This window comes from Anser brachyrhynchus, assembly GCF_964034855.1.
Source record: "Anser brachyrhynchus genome assembly, contig: SCAFFOLD_254, whole genome shotgun sequence".
In the NCBI taxonomy this organism is placed as follows: Eukaryota; Metazoa; Chordata; class Aves; order Anseriformes; family Anatidae; genus Anser; species Anser brachyrhynchus.
Window position 1 is genome coordinate 74,667 of NW_027664129.1, and position 24,815 is coordinate 99,481.

At 47.5% G+C, this 24,815-nt stretch overlaps 1 long non-coding RNA gene across 1 annotated transcript; it reads left to right on the plus strand.

Annotated features, from left to right (window-relative positions):
* The first annotated feature begins 215 nt into the window (after window positions 1-215).
* Window positions 216-24,025, plus strand: LOC308186234. Its single transcript, XR_013943978.1, has 3 exons — window positions 216-568; window positions 11,957-12,022; window positions 23,504-24,025. It is a non-coding gene; the product is annotated as an uncharacterized lncRNA (long non-coding RNA).
* Window positions 24,026-24,815: the final 790 nt, after the last annotated feature.

Consider the following 24,815-nt stretch of genomic DNA (forward strand, 5'->3'; position numbering starts at 1 on the left):
TTTGGGCGAGTCAGAAGTTTAATGCGGTTAGGGCGGCGCTTAGGATTGATGATAGGGCGAATATGAACATGAGTGCGTTCATTGCTCTCCTCTGGGTTTATACCAGATTCTAGAGATTGGAAGTCAATTGTAATTAATATACTAGAAGAGCAAGATCCTCATCAGTAGATGGTTATGTAGAGGAATAGTCAGATGATGTCTACAAAGTGTCAGTATCAGGCTGCTGCCTCGAATCCGAAGTGGTGGTCTGATGTAAAGTGGAACTTGATCAGTCGGAAGAGGCAGACGGTCAGGAAGGAGGATCCGATGATTACGTGGAGTCCGTGGAATCCAGTGGCAACGAAGAAGGTAGATCCGTAGACGCTATCGGCGATTGAGAATGGGGCTTCGTGGTATTCTATTGCTTGTAGGGCTGTGAAGTAGAATCCCAGGAGGATCGTTAGGGTTAGGGCGTGGATGGCGTGTTTTCGGTTTCCTTCTGTGATGCTGTGATGGGCTCACGTTACGGTAACGCCTGAGGCTAGTAGGATGGCTGTGTTTAGTAGGGGGACTTCTATCGGGTTGAGTGGTTTAATTCCTGTTGGGGGTCGTTGGCCTCCTAGTTCTGGGGTTGGGGCCAGGCTCGAGTGGAAGAACGCTCAGAAGAACCCTAAGAAGAAGAATGCTTCGGATGTGATGAAAAGGATTATGCCGTATCGTAGGCCTTTTTGGACTGTGGGAGTGTGATGGCCTTGGAAGGTGCTTTCTCGTACAATGTCTCGTCATCATTGGAGTATTACTAGGAGTATTGAGATGAGGCCTAGGGTTAGTAGTATGGATGAGTTGTAGTGGAATCACATGATTAATCCTGAGGTTGTGAGTAGGGCGGCGGCTGCCCCGAAGATTGGTCAAGGGCTTGGGTCAACTATGTGGTATGAGTGTGCTTGGTGTGCCATTAGATGTTTTCTTGTAAGTATAGGCTTAGAAGGAGCACGAAGACGTAGGCCTGGATTATGGCTACTGCTACTTCTAGGATGGTTAGGAGTAGTAGGATGATTATTGTTAGGATGGATACTGCAGGAAGGGTGGGTATTAATGCAATGGAGGCTGTAGAGATGAGTTGGATGAGTAAGTGTCCTGCTGTAAGGTTGGCTGTAAGGCGGACTCCGAGGGCTAGGGGGCGGATTAGTAGGCTGGTTGTTTCGATCAGGATTAGTGCGGGGATTAGGGGTGTAGGGGTACCTTCGGGTAATAGGTGGGCTAAAGAGGCTGATGGTTGGTTTCGTAGGCCTGTTAGTAGTGTGGCGAGCCATAGTGGGAAGGCTAGGGCTATGTTCGTAGATAGTTGGGTGGTTGGGGTGAATGTATATGGAAGGAGGCCTAGAAGGTTGATTGTAAGAAGTATGATTATTAGGGATGTAAATATTATGGCTCATTTGTGGCCATTTTTGTTGAGTGGGACTATTAGTTGTTTTGTGATTAGGTGAAGGAGTCATGTTTGGATAGTAGAAAGGCGGTTGTTGATTCATCGGTTGTTTGGGGACGGGAATAGTAGGGCTGGGAAGAGTAGGGATAGTAGGATTAAGGGGATGCCGAATAGATTGGGGCTGGAAAATTGGTCAAAGAAGCTTAGGTTCATGGTCAGGATCATGGTGTGGGTTTGGTAGTGAGGGAGGTCTTATTTGATGGGGGGTTGGTTGTGGTGAAGGCTAGTAGTTTTGGTTGGATGAGGAGTGCTAGGGTTAATCAGGTTATAATTATGATTGAAAATCATGGTGCGGGGTTAAGCTGTGGCATATCATTAAGGAGGGGGAAGTCCCTCTTTGGCTAGCTTAAAAGGCTAGTGCTGTTGCATAGCTTCTTAATGATTAGGATGATGATAGAAGGGACGATCAGGCCTCGAAATGTGGGAGTGGGGTTGATTCTACTACAATGGGTATGTAGCTGTGATTAGCCCCGCAAATTTCTGAGCATTGTCCGTAAAAAATCCCAGGCCGGGTGGTAATGAATGAAGTTTGGTTTAGTCGGCCTGGGATTGCGTCTGTTTTAACTCCGAGCGTTGGGACTGCTCAGGAGTGGAGTACGTCTCCTGCAGTAATGATTACGCGGATGGGGGATTCTATTGGGATAACTACGCGGTGGTCAACTTCTAGCAGTCGGAAGTGGCCGTTGGGTAAGTCTGGGGTGGGCACTATGTAGGAGTCGAATGATAGGTCTTTGAAGTCTGTGTATTCGTAGCTTCAGTATCATTGGTGGCCGATGGCTTTTAGGGTGAGGTCTGGTTCGTCGATTTCGTCCATTATGTAGAGGATTTGTAGGGATGGGAGGGCGAGGAGTACCAGGACGATAGCAGGTAGGATTGTCCAGATCAGCTCTACTTCTTGGGCGTCTACAGCATTGGACGAGAGTTTTTCTGTTAGTATGTGGGCTAAAAGGTAGAGAACTAGGCTGCAGATAGCTAGGGCAACGATTAGGGCGTGGTCGTGGAATTCAACGAGTTCTTCTATGATGGGTGATGAGGCGTCTTGGAATCCTAGTTGGGAGTGGTTGGCCACATGAGATGTACAGGATTTTTACCTGTGATTTAGTCTTGACAAGGCTATGTAATTGGTTTACTAACGTCTCATAAGAAAGAAGCATGAGCGGTTAATGCAGTTGGCTTGAAACCAGCATGTGAGGGTTCGATTCCTTCCTTTCTTGTACTTGGACGAAGGCCGGTTCCTCGAAAGTATGGTATGGGGGAGGGCAGCCGTGGATTCATTCAACGTTTGTGGTAGTTAGTTCTGGTTGTAGGACTTTTCGTTTGGCCGAAAAGGTTTCTCAGATGATGAATATTAGTATGATTACGGCTACTATTGAGATTAGGGAGCCGATGGAGGAAATGGTGTTTCATAGTGTGTAGGCGTCGGGATAGTCCGAGTATCGTCGGGGTATTCCTGCTAGGCCTAGGAAGTGCTGGGGGAAGAACGTTAGGTTTACTCCTGTAAATATTACCCCGAAGTGGGCTTTTGCTCATGTTTGGTGTAGGGTAAACCCAGTGAGTAGTGGGAATCAGTGAGTAAATCCTGCTAGAATGGCAAAGACGGCGCCTATGGATAGGACGTAGTGGAAGTGGGCAACTACGTAGTACGTGTCGTGCAGGGCGATGTCTAGGGAAGAGTTTGCAAGAACGATTCCTGTTAATCCTCCGATGGTAAATAGGAAGATAAATCCTAGAGCTCATAGTATTGGGGGGGGTCTCATTTGATTGTTCCTCCGTGCAGGGTGGCTAGTCAGCTAAATACTTTGATTCCGGTAGGGATGGCAATGATTATAGTGGCTGATGTAAAGTAGGCTCGGGTATCAACGTCTATTCCTACTGTAAACATGTGGTGAGCTCAGACGATGAATCCTAGGAAGCCGATGGATAGTATGGCTCAGACTATTCCCATGTAGCCGAAGGGCTCCTTTTTGCCTGAGTAGTACGTGACTACGTGTGAGATGATTCCGAACCCCGGTAGGATCAGAATATAGACTTCTGGGTGTCCGAAGAATCAGAATAGGTGTTGGTACAGGATTGGGTCTCCTCCTCCAGCGGGGTCGAAGAATGTGGTGTTTAGGTTTCGATCAGTTAGTAATATTGTAATACCAGCGGCGAGTACGGGGAGTGATAGAAGGAGTAGGATGGCGGTAATTAGTACGGATCAGACAAATAGTGGGGTTTGGTATTGTGAGAGTGCGGGGGGTTTTATGTTGATGGCTGTGGTGATAAAGTTGATGGCCCCAAGGATGGAGGAGATACCGGCTAAGTGGAGTGAGAAGATAGCCAGGTCTACTGAAGCTCCGGCGTGGGCAAGGTTACCTGCTAGGGGAGGGTAGACAGTTCAGCCTGTGCCGGCGCCAGCTTCTACAGTGGATGAGGCTAGTAGGAGGAGGAATGATGGGGGGAGGAGTCAAAAGCTTATGTTGTTTATTCGCGGGAATGCTATGTCGGGGGCACCGATTATGAGGGGGACTAATCAGTTGCCGAATCCTCCGATCATGATGGGTATGACTATAAAGAAGCTTATTACAAAGGCGTGAGCGGTAACGATTACATTGTAAATTTGGTCGTCGCCTAGGAGAGTTCCTGGTTGTCCTAGTTCTGCGCGGATTAATAGGCTGAGTGCGGTGCCGACTATTCCTGCTCATGCCCCGAAGATGAGGTACAGGGTGCCAATATCCTTATGGTTAGTGGAAAATAGTCATCGGTTGATGAAGGTGACGGGTAAGATGGCTGAGTGTTGAAGCGTTAGGCTGTAGTCCTTTTTACAGAGGTTTAATTCCTCTTCTTATCGGCTCTGTAGTGAAATTCATGTTGAGTTGCAAGCTCATCGATGCGCACTAGGGTGCGTCAGGGTCTTTGTAGGCAGAAGCCAATTGGTTTAGGCATTTAGCTGTTAACTAGAGTTTTGTGGGATCGAAGCCCATCTGTCTAGGGAGGCTTTAGCTTAATTAAAGCGTCTGACTTGCATTCAGAAGATACAGGTTAATATTCTGTAAGTCTTAATGTGCAGAAACTAAGAGGGTTTAACTCTTATTTAAGGCTTTGAAGGCCTTCGGTTTGGGGTGTTATCCTAAGTTTCTAGACAATGGCATGTATTATTGGGGACAGGGGAAGTAAGAGGATTGATAGTGAGGCAAGGACCGCAGTAGGTGTGCTTGGGGCTTTGCTAGTGTATCATTGTTTTATGTGGTTAGAGGAGTTGGGGGGAAGGGTAATTGTTGAGTGGTATGCGAGGCGTAGGTAGAAGAAGAGGCTGAGCAGTGATAGCATGGCAATTGCCATGGCTGCTGGTGTTATTTCCTGTTTAGTTAGTTCTTGGATGATAAGTCACTTTGGTATAAAGCCTGTTAATGGGGGGAGGCCTGCTAGGGATAAAAGTACTAGTATTAGGGTGGCGTTTAGCACTGGGGTTTTTGTTCATGAGGTTGTGATCATGGATAGGTTAAGGGCTTTGATTTTGTTAAGGGCTAGGAATACGGCTGATGTTATGATTGTGTATAGGTAGAAGGTAAGTAAGGCCAATTTGGGGCTGTAAACTAGGATGATGGCGATTCAGCCTAAGTGGGAGATGGACGAGAAGGCTAGGATTTTGCGTGTTTGTGTTTGGTTCAGTCCTATTCAGCCTCCTAGTGCTGTTGAGGCTAGGGCCATGGCGGTGAGTAGAGCTGGGTCGAGGGATTTGGATGTTAGTAGGAGCAGGGTTAGTGGGGGGAATTTTATGAGGGTCGAGAGTAGCAGGGCTGTTATTAGTGGCGATCCTTGTAGAACTTCTGGGAATCAGAAGTGAAATGGCACTAGGCCCAGTTTAATAGCGATTGCTGCTGTCAGTAGTAGACAGGAGGTTGGGTGGTTTATTTGTGTGATGTCTCATTGGCCGGTGACTCAGGCATTGGTTATGCTAGAGAATAGGACCAGGGCGGAAGCAGCTGCTTGGGTTAGGAAGTATTTCGTTGCGGCTTCTACTGCTCGTGGGTGGTGGGATTTGGCAATTAGGGGAATGATGGCTAGTGCGTTGATCTCCAGTCCTGTCCAGGCCAGAACTCAGTGGTTGCTGGAAATTGTGATTGTGGTGCCCAAGATGAGGCTGAAGGTTATGATTGGGGTCGCGTAAGGGTTCATTAGTAGAGGAGGGGGTTAAGCCATCATTTTCGGGGTATGGGCCCGATAGCTTGATTAGCTGACTCTACTAGAAAATAATATAAGGGAAGTATGGAGAATTTTGATTTCTCTTGTGTGGGTTCAATTCCTACTTTTCTAAGGTCAACAGGAAATGAGAGGGCTGTTATACCTCTATGTTCACTTTATCATAGTGACCCTTTGTAGTTCAGGCACATTTCCTTATGTAAGGAGGTAGGCCTGCATAGCAGATAGGTATGCTGATGTGTCAGAGGCACAGAGCTAGTGTGAGGGGTAGGAAGTTTTTTCATAGTAGGTGCATTAGTTGGTCATATCGGAATCGTGGGTATGAAGCTCGGACCCATAAGAAACCAGAAGATAGTAGGAGGACTTTTGTGGCTAGGATGACGGGGAATAGTTCTGTGGGTGGCCCTAGGGCGCTTGGGTTTAGGAATATGATGGCTGTAAGTGTATTTATTAGCATAATGTTCGCATATTCAGCTAGGAAGAATAAGGCGAAGGGTCCTGCGGCGTATTCAACGTTAAACCCTGAGACTAGCTCAGATTCGCCCTCTGTGAGGTCAAAAGGAGCTCGGTTTGTCTCTGCTAGGGTGGATACGTATCATATTATTGCTAGGGGTCATGAGGAGAAAATGAAGTATAGAGGCTCCTGTGCGACGGCAAAGGAGCTGAGTGTGTAGCTTCCGCTTAGTATGATTATTGATAGCAGGATTATGGCCAGTGTCACTTCGTATGAAATGGTCTGTGCTACTGCCCGTAGGGCTCCGATTAGTGCGTATTTTGAGTTCGAGGCTCAGCCTGATCATAGGACTGAGTAGACGGCTAGGCTTGACATGGCTATTAGGAAGAGAACTCCGAGGTTTAGATCTGCTAGGGGAAATGGGAGTGGTAGTGGTGCTCAAGTGGTGATGGCTAGGACAAGGGCTAGTATTGGTATCAGAATGAATAGAAGTGGGGAAGAGGTAGAGGGTCGGATGGGCTCTTTGGAAAATAGTTTCAGTCCGTCCGCAAATGGTTGAAGTGGGCCAAAAGGCCCGACAACGTTAGGGCCTTTGCGGGATTGTATGTAGCTTAGGATTTTCCGTTCTAATAGGGTTAGGAAGGCTACGGCAATCAGGATTGGGATGATGTATAGGAGGGATATAACGAGGCAGCTTAGTGTTGTTATTTGAATCATGGGTGAAGCTAGGGAGAGGATTTGAACCTCTGGGGAAAGGGCTTAAGCCTTCTGCACTTGCCGGGCTCTGCCACTCTAGCTGGTCCTTTTCTAGGATTGAAAGTGGTGGGGGAAGGCCCTCTTCACGGTTTAGTTGGTTTCACTGCTTAGAGCGGGGGGGGGGCGTGCTTGTGGTATTGGCCCCACTTTCCCGGTCCTTTCGTACTGGGGAGAGTGTGTCATAGATAGAAACCGACCTGGATTGCTCCGGTCTGAACTCAGATCACGTAGGACTGTTAATCGTTGAACAAACGAACCCTTAATAGCGGCTGCACCATTAGGATGTCCTGATCCAACATCGAGGTCGTAAACCCCCCTGTCGATATGGGCTCTTGAGGGGGATTGCGCTGTTATCCCTGGGGTAGCTTGGTCCATTAATCAATTATATTGGGTCTGGTCACTGTTAGCACTTTGAGGGGTAGCTCTAGGTAAAGAGGTATGGTCTTGTTTTTGGAGGATTTGTTCTCCTCCAAGGTCGCCCCAACCGAAAAATATCGACCAGGCTCTGCGATGGTAGTGGCCCCAGTGGGGTTGATTGAGGATTCGCGGTGGTCGTTGATTTTTAAGTTCCACAGGGTCTTCTCGTCTTATGTTCACATCCCCGCTTTTGCACGGGGAGATCAATTTCACTGATTATCTGTGAGAGACAGTTAAGACCTCGTTTAGCCATTCATACAAGTCTCGATTTATGGGACAATTGATTGCGCTATCTTTGCACGGTTAGGATACCGCGGCCGTTAAACCTAAGTCACCGGGCAGGCATCACCTTCAATACTTGTTTAATTTGCTGAAGGCTATGTTTTTGGTAAACAGTCGGGCCTTATTAATTTGCCGAGTTCCTTTCACAGATTTTAATCGCTCTTATAGGCGCTCCTGAGTCGGGTTAACAGGGTTAGTTAATACGTGGTCTTGTAGGGGTTTTTGTATCTGTCTAGGTCTGTTAATAATGTTTCTATGTAAGCTTGCGCCGTTAGAGGGGTGTGGCCCTGTACATGAGGGGCCTAGGATGATTCCTAGGATTGTTATGAGGATGGCAGCGGTTTTGGTGATAAGGGGTATGGTTATTGGGGGGGTTTTGGTTGGTGTGATGAAAGAGGTAATGATTATTCCTGCTGTAATGCTGCCTAGGGCGAGTCGGGTTAGGGGGGCGGTGATTAGTGGGTTGTTTTCGTTTATTGATACTATTGGGGGGATTCGGGTTTGTCCAGCTTGGACTAGGATGGTTATGCGGATGCTGTAGGTTGCGGTGAATGCTGTGGCTATAAGGGTTAGGAGTAGGGCTCAAGTATTTAGGTATGATGTGTTTAAGCTTTCGATGATGAGGTCTTTTGAGTAGAATCCGGCTAGGAATGGGGTTCCTATCAGCGCCAGGTTTCCGATGGTTAGGCAGGAAGTAGTGACTGGGAGTATTTTCTGTAGGCCTCCTATCTTTCGGATATCTTGTTCTCCGTTTAGGTTGTGGATGATAGACCCTGAGCATAGGAATAGTATGGCTTTAAAGAAGGCATGGGTTGAGATGTGTAGGAAGGCTAGTTGTGGGAGGTTTAGTCCGATAGTGACTATTATTAGTCCTAGTTGGCTGGATGTTGAGAAAGCAATGATTTTTTTGATGTCATTTTGGGTTAGGGCGCATGTGGCAGCGAATAGGGTTGATAGAGCACCTAGGCATAGGCAGGCAGTTAGGGCTGTCTGGTTGGTGGCTAGCAGGGGGTGCATGCGGATGAGCAGGAAGATTCCGGCTACTACTATGGTACTGGAGTGCAGTAGGGCTGATACTGGGGTGGGGCCTTCTATTGCTGCGGGCAGTCATGGGTGGAGTCCAAATTGGGCGGATTTTCCTGCGGCTGCGAGGATTAATCCTATGAGGGGGAGGATTGGGGTTTGGTGGGGGTGTACGGCTTGTTGGATCTCTCAGGTGTTGAATGTTGAAGCTAGTCATGCTATGCTCAGGATCAGTCCGATGTCTCCGATTCGGTTGTAGATTACGGCTCGTAGGGCGGCGGTGTTGGCATCTGCTCGGCCTTGTCATCAGCCGATGAGAAGGAAGGACATGATTCGTACTCCTTCCCAGCCTACGAATAGGAGGAATATGTTGTTTGCGGTTGTTAGGAGGAGTATGGCGACTAGGAATGTCAGTAGGTAGGTGAAAAATTTTGTTACGTATGGCTCTGAGGCCATGTATCATATGGCGAATTGTAGGATTGATCATGTTACAAATAGGGCGATTGGAAGAAATGTTATTGAGTATTGGTCTATTTTTAGGCTCAGGGGGATTTTAAAGTTTATAATGAATTTTCACTCCCAGTGGCAGGTGACAGATTCTACTCCCGAGTAGATGAATGCGGTTGTAGGGGCTAGGCTAATTAGGAATGCGGTTTTAACAGCGCGGGTGGTGGCTTGTGGGGTGTTTTTAAAGTTTTTAAATAGAAATGGCAGGATGATTGGGGTTAGGAGGATTGTCAGCGTGAGTAGTGTGAGGGAGTTGATTAGTAGTGTGGGGTTCACTCCTTTTACTTGGATTTGCACCAAGATGGGTGGTTCCTAAGACCAGTGGATTGCTGTTATCCTTTAAAAGTAAGGGGGCTGAGGTTTTAGGCTCAGATGTAAGAGTTAGCAGCTCTTGTTGGTTAAACCCTCCCCTCGGCAGGTAAGAAGGTTTGAACTTCTATTCTTAGAATCACAGTCTAATGTTTGGTTTAAACTATACTTGCATGAGGGGATTCCGGAGATCAGTTCGGGTTTGAGGATTAGGAGGAATATTGGGATAATGTGGAGTGTTATGAGCAGGTGTTCTCGCATGGTTGAGTTTTGCATAGATGTGATGTGGGAGGGGATTGAGCCTCGTTGGGTCATTAGTAGTATGAATAAGGTGTAGGAGGCGGTTAGTAGGGTTGCGATTCCTGTTAGGATGATCGTGAAGGCAGATCAGTTGAATAAGGTGATTATAATGGTTAGCTCTGCTATGAGGTTTGTTGTTGGGGGTAAGGCTATGTTTGTTAGATTGGCCAGCAATCATCAGGTAGCTATGAGTGGTAGGAGAGGTTGTAGGCCTCGTGTGAGTAGTAGAATTCGGCTGTGCGTACGTTCATAGTTTGTGTTGGCTAGGCAGAATAGTATGGAGGAAGTTAGTCCATGGGAAATTATTAGCATCATTGCCCCTGAGAATGATCAGTGGGTTTGGATTATTCCTGCGGCGATAACTAGGCCTATGTGGCTAACGGATGAATAAGCGATTAGTGATTTTAGGTCTGTCTGTCGTAGGCAGATTGAGCTAGTCATTAGGGCGCCTCATAGGGCCAGGGTTAGGAAGGGGTAGTGCAGGAGGTTGGACAGTGGGCCCATAAATAGAGTGACTCGTATAATTCCGTATCCTCCTAGCTTTAGTAGTAGGGCGGCGAGGAGTATTGAGCCTGCGATGGGTGCTTCTACGTGGGCTTTTGGCAGTCAGAGGTGTAGGCCGTATAGTGGGGCTTTTACTATGAATGCTATGAGCAGTGCTAGACCTGATAGTATTCCTGTCCATGAGGTGGATAGGGTTGGGTGGGTTAGTTGTAGGGTTGGCAGGTGCAGGGTGCCAATTTTCACGTATAGGTGTATGATTGTGATTAGCAGGGGTAGAGAGCTTACTGGCGTGTAGAATAGCAGGTAGATGCCAGCGCTTAGGCGTTCTGGTTGGTTCCCCCATCGGGTGATTAAGATTAGGGTGGGAATGAGGGTTGCTTCAAATGAGATGTAAAATAGTGCTAGTTCTGTGGTGGAAAAGGCTAGTAGGATGAATGGCTGGACTGCGACTAAGGTTGAGATAAAGATTCGTTTGCGTTGTAGGGGTTCTTGTTGCAGGTGGTTTTGGCTTGCTATGATTATGAGTGGGAGTAGTCAGCAGGATAGTACTAGGAAGGGGGATGAGATTTGGTCAATTCCTGTTCAGTTGGATAAAAATTTGTAGGGGTAGTAGGTTGGGATTAATCACTGTAGGCTTAGGGCAGCGATTAGGAGGCTGTATAAGGTGGTGTTAGTCCATAGAAATTTTGGTGGAGACAGCAGGGCTGTTGGAAGAAGTATGATTGTGGGTAGGATGATTTTTAGCATTGCAGGAGGTTTAGGTTGTGTAGATGGTCGGAGCCATGTGTGCGGGTGGAGGCTACTAGGATGGCCAGGCCTGTGCCCGCCTCACACGCTGAGAAGGTTAGCATGAGAATTGGTACCATGGTGAATGAGGAGACTTGGTTTTCGATGGATCATATTGATAGGCCTACGAATATCGATAATATTATGCTTTCAAGGCATAGCAGGGCGGATACTAGGTGGGTTCGGTGGAAGGCTAGTCCTAGTCCGCTGAAAATGAAGGCTGAGTAGAAGCTTAAATGTAGGGGCGACATAAGAAAGTTACAGGGTTGGCTGTAATCTGCTGGGTCGAAACCAGCTATCTTTTTGGTTAGACTAACTTTCTGTTATTCTGCTCATTCTAGGCCCCCTTGAATTCACTCGTAGGCCAGTCCGAGTGTTAGGAGAAGGAGGATCACTACAGTTCAGGTGAGGGTCATTAGGGGGGATTGGAGTTGGACGGCTCATGGCAGGGGGAGTAGGAGGGCGATTTCTAGGTCGAATAGGACGAACAGGATGGCTACTGAGGAAGAATCGGACTGAGAATGGTAATCGAGCAGATCCAAGTGGGTCGAATCCACATTCGTACGGTGAGAGTTTCTCTGAGTCGGGGTTTATTTGGGCGAGTCAGAAGTTTAATGCGGTTAGGGCGGCGCTTAGGATTGATGATAGGGCGAATATGAACATGAGTGCGTTCATTGCTCTCCTCTGGGTTTATACCAGATTCTAGAGATTGGAAGTCAATTGTAATTAATATACTAGAAGAGCAAGATCCTCATCAGTAGATGGTTATGTAGAGGAATAGTCAGATGACGTCTACGAAGTGTCAGTATCAGGCTGCTGCCTCGAATCCGAAGTGGTGGTCTGATGTAAAGTGGAACTTGATCAGTCGGAAGAGGCAGACGGTCAGGAAGGAGGATCCGATGATTACGTGGAGTCCGTGGAATCCAGTGGCAACGAAGAAGGTAGATCCGTAGACGCTATCGGCGATTGAGAATGGGGCTTCGTGGTATTCTATTGCTTGTAGGGCTGTGAAGTAGAATCCCAGGAGGATCGTTAGGGTTAGGGCGTGGATGGCGTGTTTTCGGTTTCCTTCTGTGATGCTGTGATGGGCTCACGTTACGGTAACGCCTGAGGCTAGTAGGATGGCTGTGTTTAGTAGGGGGACTTCTATCGGGTTGAGTGGTTTAATTCCTGTTGGGGGTCATTGGCCTCCTAGTTCTGGGGTTGGGGCCAGGCTCGAGTGGAAGAACGCTCAGAAGAACCCTAAGAAGAAGAATGCTTCGGATGTGATGAAAAGGATTATGCCGTATCGTAGGCCTTTTTGGACTGTGGGAGTGTGATGGCCTTGGAAGGTGCTTTCTCGTACAATGTCTCGTCATCATTGGAGTATTACTAGGAGTATTGAGATGAGGCCTAGGGTTAGTAGTATGGATGAGTTGTAGTGGAATCACATGATTAATCCTGAGGTTGTGAGTAGGGCGGCGGCTGCCCCGAAGATTGGTCAAGGGCTTGGGTCAACTATGTGGTATGAGTGTGCTTGGTGTGCCATTAGATGTTTTCTTGTAAGTATAGGCTTAGAAGGAGCACGAAGACGTAGGCCTGGATTATGGCTACTGCTACTTCTAGGATGGTTAGGAGTAGTAGGATGATTATTGTTAGGATGGATACTGCAGGAAGGGTGGGTATTAATGCAATGGAGGCTGTAGAGATGAGTTGGATGAGTAAGTGTCCTGCTGTAAGGTTGGCTGTAAGGCGGACTCCGAGGGCTAGGGGGCGGATTAGTAGGCTGGTTGTTTCGATCAGGATTAGTGCGGGGATTAGGGGTGTAGGGGTACCTTCGGGTAATAGGTGGGCTAAAGAGGCTGATGGTTGGTTTCGTAGGCCTGTTAGTAGTGTGGCGAGCCATAGTGGGAAGGCTAGGGCTATGTTCATAGATAGTTGGGTGGTTGGGGTGAATGTATATGGAAGGAGGCCTAGAAGGTTGATTGTAAGAAGTATGATTATTAGGGATGTAAATATTATGGCTCATTTGTGGCCATTTTTGTTGAGTGGGACTATTAGTTGTTTTGTGATTAGGTGAAGGAGTCATGTTTGGATAGTAGAAAGGCGGTTGTTGATTCATCGGTTGTTTGGGGACGGGAATAGTAGGGCTGGGAAGAGTAGGGATAGTAGGATTAAGGGGATGCCGAATAGATTGGGGCTGGAAAATTGGTCAAAGAAGCTTAGGTTCATGGTCAGGATCATGGTGTGGGTTTGGTAGTGAGGGAGGTCTTATTTGATGGGGGGTTGGTTGTGGTGAAGGCTAGTAGTTTTGGTTGGATGAGGAGTGCTAGGGTTAATCAGGTTATAATTATGATTGAAAATCATGGTGCGGGGTTAAGCTGTGGCATATCATTAAGGAGGGGGAAGTCCCTCTTTGGCTAGCTTAAAAGGCTAGTGCTGTTGCATAGCTTCTTAATGATTAGGATGATGATAGAAGGGACGATCAGGCCTCGAAATGTGGGAGTGGGGTTGATTCTACTACAATGGGTATGTAGCTGTGATTAGCCCCGCAAATTTCTGAGCATTGTCCGTAAAAAATCCCAGGCCGGGTGGTAATGAATGAAGTTTGGTTTAGTCGGCCTGGGATTGCGTCTGTTTTAACTCCGAGCGTTGGGACTGCTCAGGAGTGGAGTACGTCTCCTGCAGTAATGATCACGCGGATGGGGGATTCTATTGGGATAACTACGCGGTGGTCAACTTCTAGCAGTCGGAAGTGGCCGTTGGGTAAGTCTGGGGTGGGCACTATGTAGGAGTCGAATGATAGGTCTTTGAAGTCTGTGTATTCGTAGCTTCAGTATCATTGGTGGCCGATGGCTTTTAGGGTGAGGTCTGGTTCATCGATTTTGTCCATTATGTAGAGGATTTGTAGGGATGGGAGGGCGAGGAGTACCAGGACGATAGCAGGTAGGATTGTCCAGATCAGCTCTACTTCTTGGGCGTCTACAGCATTGGACGAGAGTTTTTCTGTTAGTATGTGGGCTAAAAGGTAGAGAACTAGGCTGCAGATAGCTAGGGCAACGATTAGGGCGTGGTCGTGGAATTCAACGAGTTCTTCTATGATGGGTGATGAGGCGTCTTGGAATCCTAGTTGGGAGTGGTTGGCCACATGAGATGTACAGGATTTTTACCTGTGATTTAGTCTTGACAAGGCTATGTAATTGGTTTACTAACGTCTCATAAGAAAGAAGCATGAGCGGTTAATGCAGTTGGCTTGAAACCAGCATGTGAGGGTTCGATTCCTTCCTTTCTTGTACTTGGACGAAGGCCGGTTCCTCGAAAGTATGGTATGGGGGAGGGCAGCCGTGGATTCATTCAACGTTTGTGGTAGTTAGTTCTGGTTGTAGGACTTTTCGTTTGGCCGGAAAGGCTTCTCAGATGATGAATATTAGTATGATTACGGCTACTATTGAGATTAGGGAGCCGATGGAGGAAATGGTGTTTCATAGTGTGTAGGCGTCGGGATAGTCCGAGTATCGTCGGGGTATTCCTGCTAGGCCTAGGAAGTGCTGGGGGAAGAACGTTAGGTTTACTCCTGTAAATATTACCCCGAAGTGGGCTTTTGCTCATGTTTGGTGTAGGGTAAACCCAGTGAGTAGTGGGAATCAGTGAGTAAATCCTGCTAGAATGGCAAAGACGGCGCCTATGGATAGGACGTAGTGGAAGTGGGCAACTACGTAGTACGTGTCGTGCAGGGCGATGTCTAGGGAAGAGTTTGCAAGAACGATTCCTGTTAATCCTCCGATGGTAAATAGGAAGATAAATCCTAGAGCTCATAGTATTGGGGGGGTCTCATTTGATTGTTCCTCCGTGCAGGGTGGCTAGTCAGCTAAATACTTTGATTCCGGTAGGGATGGCAATGATTATAGTGGCTGATGTAAAGTAGGCTCGGGTATCAACGTCTATTCCTACTGTAAACATGTGGTGAGCTCAGACGATGAATCCTAGGAAGCCGATGGATAGTATGGCTCAGACTATTCCCATGTAGCCGAAGGGCTCCTTTTTGCCTGAGTAGTACGTGACTACGTGTGAGATGATTCCGAACCCCGGTAGGATCAGAATATAGACTTCTGGGTGTCCGAAGAATCAGAATAGGTGTTGGTACAGGATTGGGTCTCCTCCTCCAGCGGGGTCGAAGAATGTGGTGTTTAGGTTTCGATCAGTTAGTAATATTGTAATACCGGCGGCGAGTACGGGGAGTGATAGAAGGAGTAGGATGGCGGTAATTAGTACGGATCAGACAAATAGTGGGGTTTGGTATTGTGAGAGTGCGGGGGGTTTTATGTTGATGGCTGTGGTGATAAAGTTGATGGCCCCAAGGATGGAGGAGATACCGGCTAAGTGGAGTGAGAAGATAGCCAGGTCTACTGAAGCTCCGGCGTGGGCAAGGTCACCTGCTAGGGGAGGGTAGACAGTTCAGCCTGTGCCGGCGCCAGCTTCTACAGTGGATGAGGCTAGTAGGAGGAGGAATGATGGGGGGAGGAGTCAAAAGCTTATGTTGTTTATTCGCGGGAATGCTATGTCGGGGGCACCGATTATGAGGGGGACTAATCAGTTGCCGAATCCTCCGATCATGATGGGTATGACTATAAAGAAGCTTATTACAAAGGCGTGAGCGGTAACGATTACATTGTAAATTTGGTCGTCGCCTAGGAGAGTTCCTGGTTGTCCTAGTTCTGCGCGGATTAATAGGCTGAGTGCGGTGCCGACTATTCCTGCTCATGCCCCGAAGATGAGGTACAGGGTGCCAATATCCTTATGGTTAGTGGAAAATAGTCATCGGTTGATGAAGGTGACGGGTAAGATGGCTGAGTGTTGAAGCGTTAGGCTGTAGTCCTTTTTACAGAGGTTTAATTCCTCTTCTTATCGGCTCTGTAGTGAAATTCATGTTGAGTTGCAAGCTCATCGATGCGCACTAGGGTGCGTCAGGGTCTTTGTAGGCAGAAGCCAATTGGTTTAGGCATTTAGCTGTTAACTAGAGTTTTGTGGGATCGAAGCCCATCTGTCTAGGGAGGCTTTAGCTTAATTAAAGCGTCTGACTTGCATTCAGAAGATACAGGTTAATATTCTGTAAGTCTTAATGTGCAGAAACTAAGAGGGTTTAACTCTTATTTAAGGCTTTGAAGGCCTTCGGTTTGGGGTGTTATCCTAAGTTTCTAGACAATGGCATGTATTATTGGGGACAGGGGAAGTAAGAGGATTGATAGTGAGGCAAGGACCGCAGTAGGTGTGCTTGGGGCTTTGCTAGTGTATCATTGTTTTATGTGGTTAGAGGAGTTGGGGGGAAGGGTAATTGTTGAGTGGTATGCGAGGCGTAGGTAGAAGAAGAGGCTGAGCAGTGATAGCATGGCAATTGCCATGGCTGCTGGTGTTATTTCCTGTTTAGTTAGTTCTTGGATGATAAGTCACTTTGGTATAAAGCCTGTTAATGGGGGGAGGCCTGCTAGGGATAAAAGTACTAGTATTAGGGTGGCGTTTAGCACTGGGGTTTTTGTTCATGAGGTTGTGATCATGGATAGGTTAAGGGCTTTGATTTTGTTAAGGGCTAGGAATACGGCTGATGTTATGATTGTGTATAGGTAGAAGGTAAGTAAGGCCAATTTGGGGCTGTAAACTAGGATGATGGCGATTCAGCCTAAGTGGGAGATGGACGAGAAGGCTAGGATTTTGCGTGTTTGTGTTTGGTTCAGTCCTATTCAGCCTCCTAGTGCTGTTGAGGCTAGGGCCATGGCGGTGAGTAGAGCTGGGTCGAGGGATTTGGATGTTAGTAGGAGCAGGGTTAGTGGGGGGAATTTTATGAGGGTCGAGAGTAGCAGGGCTGTTATTAGTGGCGATCCTTGTAGTACTTCTGGGAATCAGAAGTGAAATGGCACTAGGCCCAGTTTAATAGCGATTGCTGCTGTCAGTAGTAGACAGGAGGTTGGGTGGTTTATTTGTGTGATGTCTCATTGGCCGGTGACTCAGGCATTGGTTATGCTAGAGAATAGGACCAGGGCGGAAGCAGCTGCTTGGGTTAGGAAGTATTTCGTTGCGGCTTCTACTGCTCGTGGGTGGTGGGATTTGGCAATTAGGGGAATGATGGCAAGTGTGTTGATCTCCAGTCCTGTCCAGGCCAGAACTCAGTGGTTGCTGGAAATTGTGATTGTGGTGCCCAAGATGAGGCTGAAGGTTATGATTGGGGTCGCGTAAGGGTTCATTAGTAGAGGAGGGGGTTAAACCATCATTTTCGGGGTATGGGCCCGATAGCTTGATTAGCTGACTCTACTAGAAAATAATATAAGGGAAGTATGGAGAATTTTGATTTCTCTTGTGTGGGTTCAATTCCTACTTTTCTAAGGTCAACAGGAAATGAGAGGGCTGTTATACCTCTATGTTCACTTTATCATAGTGACCCTTTGTAGTTCAGGCACATTTCCTTATGTAAGGAGGTAGGCCTGCATAGCAGATAGGTATGCTGATGTGTCAGAGGCACAGAGCTAGTGTGAGGGGTAGGAAGTTTTTTCATAGTAGGTGCATTAGTTGGTCATATCGGAATCGTGGGTATGAAGCTCGGACCCATAAGAAACCAGAAGATAGTAGGAGGACTTTTGTGGCTAGGATGACGGGGAATAGTTCTGTGGGTGGCCCTAGGGCGCTTGGGTTTAGGAATATGATGGCTGTAAGTGTATTTATTAGCATAATGTTCGCATATTCAGCTAGGAAGAATAAGGCGAAGGGTCCTGCGGCGTATTCAACGTTAAACCCTGAGACTAGCTCAGATTCACCCTCTGTGAGGTCAAAAGGAGCTCGGTTTGTCTCTGCTAGGGTGGATACGTATCATATTATTGCTAGGGGTCATGAGGAGAAAATGAAGTATAGAGGCTCCTGTGCGACGGCAAAGGAGCTGAGTGTGTAGCTTCCGCTTAGTATGATTATTGATAGCAGGATTATGGCCAGTGTCACTTCGTATGAAATGGTCTGTGCTACTGCCCGTAGGGCTCCGATTAGTGCGTATTTTGAGTTCGAGGCTCAGCCTGATCATAGGACTGAGTAGACGGCTAGGCTTGACATGGCTATTAGGAAGAGAACTCCGAGGTTTAGATCTGCTAGGGGAAATGGGAGTGGTAGTGGTGCTCAAGTGGTGAGGGCTAGGACAAGGGCTAGTATTGGTATCAGAATGAATAGAAGTGGGGAAGAGGTAGAGGGTCGGATGGGCTCTTTGGTAAATAGTTTCAGTCCGTCCGCAAATGGTTGAAGTAGGCCAAAAGGCCCGACAACGTTAGGGCCTTTGCGGGATTGTATGTAGCTTAGGATTTTCCGTTCTACTAGGGTTAGGAAGGCTACAGCAATCAGGATTGGGATGATGTATAGGAGGGATATAACGAGGCAGCTTAGTGTTGTTATTTGAATCATGGGTGAAGCTAGGGAGAGGATTTGAACCTCTGGGGAAAGGGCTTAAGCCTTCTGCACTTGCCGGGCTCTGCCACTCTAGCTGGTCCTTTTCTAGGATTGAAAGTGGTGGGGGAAGGCCCTCTTCACGGTTTAGTTGGTTTCACTGCTTAGAGCGGGGGGGGGGCGTGCTTGTGGTATTGGCCCCACTTTCCCGGTCCTTTCGTACTGGGGAGAGTGTGTCATAGATAGAAACCGACCTGGATTGCTCCGGTCTGAACTCAGATCACGTAGGACTGTTAATCGTTGAACAAACGAACCCTTAATAGCGGCTGCACCATTAGGATGTCCTGATCCAACATCGAGGTCGTAAACCCCCCTGTCGATATGGGCTCTTGAGGGGGATTGCGCTGTTATCCCTGGGGTAGCTTGGTCCATTAATCAATTATATTGGGTCTGGTCACTGTTAGCACTTTGAGGGGTAGCTCTAGGTAAAGAGGTATGGTCTTGTTTTTGGAGGATTTGTTCTCCTCCAAGGTCGCCCCAACCGAAAAATATCGACCAGGCTCTGCGATGGTAGTGGCCCCAGTGGGGTTGATTGAGGATTCGCGGTGGTCGTTGATTTTTAAGTTCCACAGGGTCTTCTCGTCTTATGTTCACATCCCCGCTTTTGCACGGGGAGATCAATTTCACTGATTATCTGTGAGAGACAGTTAAGACCTCGTTTAGCCATTCATACAAGTCTCGATTTATGGGACAATTGATTGCGCTACCTTTGCACGGTTAGGATACCGCGGCCGTTAAACCTAAGTCGCCGGGCAGGCATCACCTTCAATACTTGTTTAATTTGCTGAAGGCTATGTTTTTGGTAAACAGTCGGGCCTTATTAATTTGCCGAGTTCCTTTCACAGATTTTAATCGCTCTTATAGGCGCTCCTGAGTCGGGTTAACAGGGTTAGTTAATACGTGGTCTTGTAGGGGTTTTTGTATCTGTCTAGGTCTGTTAATAATGTTTCTATGTAAGCTTGCGCCGTTAGAGGGGTGTGGCCCTGTACATGAGGGGCCTAGGATGATTCCTAGGATTGTTATGAGGATGGCAGCGGTTTTGGTGATAAGGGGTATGGTTATTGGGGGGGTTTTGGTTGGTGTGATGAAAGAGGTAATGATTATTCCTGCTGTAATGCTGCCTAGGGCGAGTCGGGTTAGGGGGGCGGTGATTAGTGGGTTGTTTTCGTTTATTGATACTATTGGGGGGATTCGTGTTTGTCCAGCTTGGACTAGGATGGTTATGCGGATGCTGTAGGTTGCGGTGAATGCTGTGGCTATAAGGGTTAGGAGTAGGGCTCAAGTATTTAGGTATGATGTGTTTAAGCTTTCGATGATGAGGTCTTTTGAGTAGAATCCGGCTAGGAATGGGGTTCCTATCAGCGCCAGGTTTCCGATGGTTAGGCAGGAAGTAGTGACTGGGAGTATTTTCTGTAGGCCTCCTATCTTTCGGATATCTTGTTCTCCGTTTAGGTTGTGGATGATAGACCCTGAGCATAGGAATAGTATGGCTTTAAAGAAGGCATGGGTTGAGATGTGTAGGAAGGCTAGTTGTGGGAGGTTTAGTCCGATAGTGACTATTATTAGTCCTAGTTGGCTGGATGTTGAGAAAGCAATGATTTTTTTGATGTCATTTTGGGTTAGGGCGCATGTGGCAGCGAATAGGGTTGATAGAGCACCTAGGCATAGGCAGGCAGTTAGGGCTGTCTGGTTGGTGGCTAGCAGGGGGTGCATGCGGATGAGCAGGAAGATTCCGGCTACTACTATGGTACTGGAGTGCAGTAGGGCTGATACTGGGGTGGGGCCTTCTATTGCTGCGGGCAGTCATGGGTGGAGTCCAAATTGGGCGGATTTTCCTGCGGCTGCGAGGATTAATCCTATGAGGGGGAGGATTGGGGTTTGGTGGGGGTGTACGGCTTGTTGGATCTCTCAGGTGTTGAATGTTGAAGCTAGTCATGCTATGCTCAGGATCAGTCCGACGTCTCCGATTCGGTTGTAGATTACGGCTCGTAGGGCGGCGGTGTTGGCATCTGCTCGGCCTTGTCATCAGCCGATGAGAAGGAAGGACATGATTCGTACTCCTTCCCAGCCTACGAATAGGAGGAATATGTTGTTTGCGGTTGTTAGGAGGAGTATGGCGACTAGGAATGTCAGTAGGTAGGTGAAAAATTTTGTTACGTATGGCTCTGAGGCCATGTATCATATGGCGAATTGTAGGATTGATCATGTTACAAATAGGGCGATTGGAAGAAATGTTATTGAGTATTGGTCTATTTTTAGGCTCAGGGGGATTTTAAAGTTTATAATGAATTTTCACTCCCAGTGGCAGGTGACAGATTCTACTCCCGAGTAGATGAATGCGGTTGTAGGGGCTAGGCTAATTAGGAATGCGGTTTTAACAGCGCGGGTGGTGGCTTGTGGGGTGTTTTTAAAGTTTTTAAATAGAAATGGCAGGATGATTGGGGTTAGGAGGATTGTCAGCGTGAGTAGTGTGAGGGAGTTGATTAGTAGTGTGGGGTTCACTCCTTTTACTTGGATTTGCACCAAGATGGGTGGTTCCTAAGACCAGTGGATTGCTGTTATCCTTTAAAAGTAAGGGGGCTGAGGTTTTAGGCTCAGATGTAAGAGTTAGCAGCTCTTGTTGGTTAAACCCTCCCCTCGGCAGGTAAGAAGGTTTGAACTTCTATTCTTAGAATCACAGTCTAATGTTTGGTTTAAACTATACTTGCATGAGGGGATTCCGGAGATCAGTTCGGGTTTGAGGATTAGGAGGAATATTGGGATAATGTGGAGTGTTATGAGCAGGTGTTCTCGCGTGGTTGAGTTTTGCATAGATGTGATGTGGGAGGGGATTGAGCCTCGTTGGGTCATTAGTAGTATGAATAAGGTGTAGGAGGCGGTTAGTAGGGTTGCGATTCCTGTTAGGATGATCGTGAAGGCAGATCAGTTGAATAAGGTGATTATAATGGTTAGCTCTGCTATGAGGTTTGTTGTTGGGGGTAAGGCTATGTTTGTTAGATTGGCCAGCAATCATCAGGTAGCTATGAGTGGTAGGAGAGGTTGTAGGCCTCGTGTGAGTAGTAGAATTCGGCTGTGCGTACGTTCATAGTTTGTGTTGGCTAGGCAGAATAGTATGGAGGAAGTTAGTCCATGGGAAATTATTAGGATCATTGCCCCTGAGAATGATCAGTGGGTTTGGATTATTCCTGCGGCGATAACTAGGCCTATGTGGCTAACGGATGAATAAGCGATTAGTGATTTTAGGTCTGTCTGTCGTAGGCAGATTGAGCTAGTCATTAGGGCGCCTCATAGGGCCAGGGTTAGGAAGGGGTAGTGCAGGAGGTTGGACAGTGGGCCCATAAATAGAGTGACTCGTATAATTCCGTATCCTCCTAGCTTTAGTAGTAGGGCGGCGAGGAGTATTGAGCCTGCGATGGGTGCTTCTACGTGGGCTTTTGGCAGTCAGAGGTGTAGGCCGTATAGTGGGGCTTTTACTATGAATGCTATGAGCAGTGCTAGACCTGATAGTATTCCTGTCCATGAGGTGGATAGGGTTGGGTGGGTTAGTTGTAGGGTTGGCAGGTGCAGGGTGCCAATTTTCACGTATAGGTGTATGATTGTGATTAGCAGGGGTAGAGAGCTTACTAGCGTGTAGAATAGCAGGTAGATGCCAGCGCTTAGGCGTTCTGGTTGGTTCCCCCATCGGGTGATTAAGATTAGGGTGGGAATGAGGGTTGCTTCAAATGAGATGTAAAATAGTGCTAGTTCTGTGGTGGAAAAGGCTAGTAGGATGAATGGCTGGACTGCGACTAAGGTTGAGATAAAGATTCGTTTGTGTTGTAGGGGTTCTTGTTGCAGGTGGTTTTGGCTTGCTATGATTATGAGTGGGAGTAGTCAGCAGGATAGTACTAGGAGGGGGGATGAGATTTGGTCAATTCCTGTTCAGTTGGATAAAAATTTGTAGGGGTAGTAGGTTGGGATTAATCACTGTAGGCTTAGGGCAGCGATTAGAAGACTGTATAAGGTGGTGTTAGTCCATAGAAATTTTGGTGGAGACAGCAGGGCTGTTGGAAGAAGTATGATTGTGGGTAGGATGATTTTTAGCATTGCAGGAGGTTTAGGTTGTGTAGATGGTCGGAGCCATGTGTGCGGGTGGAGGCTACTAGGATGGCCAGGCCTGTGCCCGCCTCACACGCTGAGAAGGTTAGCATGAGAATTGGTACCATGGTGAATGAGGAGACTTGGTTTTCGATGGATCATATTGATAGGCCTACGAATATCGATAATATTATGCTTTCAAGGCATAGTAGGGCGGATACTAGGTGGGTTCGGTGGAAGGCTAGTCCTAGTCTGCTGAAAATGAAGGCTGAGTAGAAGCTTAAATGTAGGGGCGACATAAGAAAGTTACAGGGTTGGCTGTAATCTGCTGGGTCGAAACCAGCTATCTTTTTGGTTAGACTAACTTTCTGTTATTCTGCTCATTCTAGGCCCCCTTGAATTCACTCGTAGGCCAGTCCGAGTGTTAGGAGAAGGAGGATCACTACAGTTCAGGTGAGGGTCATTAGGGGGGATTGGAGTTGGACGGCTCATGGCAGGGGGAGTAGGAGGGCGATTTCTAGGTCGAATAGGACGAACAGGATGGCTACTGAGGAAGAATCGGACTGAGAATGGTAATCGAGCAGATCCAAGTGGGTCGAATCCACATTCGTACGGTGAGAGTTTCTCTGAGTCGGGGTTTATTTGGGCGAGTCAGAAGTTTAATGCGGTTAGGGCGGCGCTTAGGATTGATGATAGGGCGAATATGAACATGAGTGCGTTCATTGCTCTCCTCTGGGTTTATACCAGATTCTAGAGATTGGAAGTCAATTGTAATTAATATACTAGAAGAGCAAGATCCTCATCAGTAGATGGTTATGTAGAGGAATAGTCAGATGACGTCTACGAAGTGTCAGTATCAGGCTGCTGCCTCGAATCCGAAGTGGTGGTCTGATGTAAAGTGGAACTTGATCAGTCAGAAGAGGCAGACGGTCAGGAAGGAGGATCCGATGATTACGTGGAGTCCGTGGAATCCAGTGGCAACGAAGAAGGTAGATCCGTAGATGCTATCGGCGATTGAGAATGGGGCTTCATGGTATTCTATTGCTTGTAGGGCTGTGAAGTAGAATCCCAGGAGGATCGTTAGGGTTAGGGCGTGGATGGCGTGTTTTCGGTTTCCTTCTGTGATGCTGTGATGGGCTCACGTTACGGTAACGCCTGAGGCTAGTAGGATGGCTGTGTTTAGTAGGGGGACTTCTATCGGGTTGAGTGGTTTAATTCCTGTTGGGGGTCATTGGCCTCCTAGTTCTGGGGTTGGGGCCAGGCTCGAGTGGAAGAACGCTCAGAAGAACCCTAAGAAGAAGAATGCTTCGGATGTGATGAAAAGGATTATGCCGTATCGTAGGCCTTTTTGGACTGTGGGAGTGTGATGGCCTTGGAAGGTGCTTTCTCGTACAATGTCTCGTCATCATTGGAGTATTACTAGGAGTATTGAGATGAGGCCTAGGGTTAGTAGTATGGATGAGTTGTAGTGGAATCACATGATTAATCCTGAGGTTGTAAGTAGGGCGGCGGCTGCCCCGAAGATTGGTCAAGGGCTTGGGTCAACTATGTGGTATGAGTGTGCTTGGTGTGCCATTAGATGTTTTCTTGTAAGTATAGGCTTAGAAGGAGCACGAAGACGTAGGCCTGGATTATGGCTACTGCTACTTCTAGGATGGTTAGGAGTAGTAGGATGATTATTGTTAGGATGGATACTGCAGGAAGGGTGGGTATTAATGCAATGGAGGCTGTAGAGACGAGTTGGATGAGTAAGTGTCCTGCTGTAAGGTTGGCTGTAAGGCGGACTCCGAGGGCTAGGGGGCGGATTAGTAGGCTGGTTGTTTCGATCAGGATTAGTGTGGGGATTAGGGGTGTAGGGGTACCTTCGGGTAATAGGTGGGCTAAAGAGGCTGATGGTTGGTTTCGTAGGCCTGTTAGTAGTGTGGCGAGCCATAGTGGGAAGGCTAGGGCTATGTTCATAGATAGTTCATAGATAGTTGTTCATAGAAGCCTTTCCGGCCAAACGAAAAGTCCTACAACCAGAACTAACTACCACAAACGTTGAATGAATCCACGGCTGCCCTCCCCCATACCATACTTTCGAGGAACCGGCCTTCGTCCAAGTACAAGAAAGGAAGGAATCGAACCCTCACATGCTGGTTTCAAGCCAACTGCATTAACCGCTCATGCTTCTTTCTTATGAGACGTTAGTAAACCAATTACATAGCCTTGTCAAGACTAAATCACAGGTAAAAATCCTGTACATCTCATGTGGCCAACCACTCCCAACTAGGATTCCAAGACGCCTCATCACCCATCATA